Genomic DNA, 877 nt, shown 5'->3' with positions numbered 1-877 from the left:
GCCCAAAGGTTGCCTTTCTCGTAAAAAAATCCATTTGATTTGTGGATTCCTAGTATGCAACATCATTGTTAGATTAGGGAATGCTGATCTCTGACCCGCATCGGCCTTGTCAGCTGCCGCTGGATCCGATTTCATTGGACAACTCATAACATCATCAATCTATATACCTCGCTTTGCAACTAGGATCTTGTTGCATTTCATCGACCGCAACAAGTTGTCAGTTGTAAACCAACATGCCCTTTTTTGTCGCCGCTCTTTCTTTCTCCCTTTCCTTCCCTCTATCTCGTCTCCATGCCTCCCTCTTGTAGGAACCACCGCTCTGAAGCTGCCATGGCCACCGGGGAGCACCAGTGCGACCCTGCCGACAACCGCCGTCTCCGGGCCGCTCTGTCGCCAGTCAAGGTACCCCACCACCGCTCCCTCCCTTCATCTCGCTCCTCTCACTGTGCTATCACATATGACTACGCGGGCCCGAGTCGTACATCACCGCCACCGCCCGAATCTGCTCGTGCCCGACCTTTCTCCGCCACGTCATTGTTCCTCTCGCGTCGCCAGTGTGCGTGCCACCGCCGTGGACTAGTTCGTCGCCTCACACCGGTTGATCCTCTGCATCGTGTGTTGCCGAGAGACGCCACTACCCCATGGGTTGCATCCTTGCCTGGGAAAAAAAATCTGCAATATCACCTCTGTTACAAAAAAAAGCAACAAGACTTCTATAAAAAATATTGTTGCAAAAAATTTCCGCAACAAGATCTCTATTGCAATGGTGGAGGCGTCGTTTGGCTACTCGAAGTGCTAGATCTGACGGCTCGTGACCCAGCCGATCTTTTAAAAAGATGAGCCAGCAACGCATAGCACAAAAAAAAGTCATAGAGAA

Source organism: Triticum dicoccoides, chromosome 6B, assembly GCF_002162155.2.
Source record: "Triticum dicoccoides isolate Atlit2015 ecotype Zavitan chromosome 6B, WEW_v2.0, whole genome shotgun sequence".
Taxonomy (NCBI): domain Eukaryota; kingdom Viridiplantae; phylum Streptophyta; class Magnoliopsida; order Poales; family Poaceae; genus Triticum; species Triticum dicoccoides.
Note: the sequence above shows the minus strand (reverse complement) of the source record.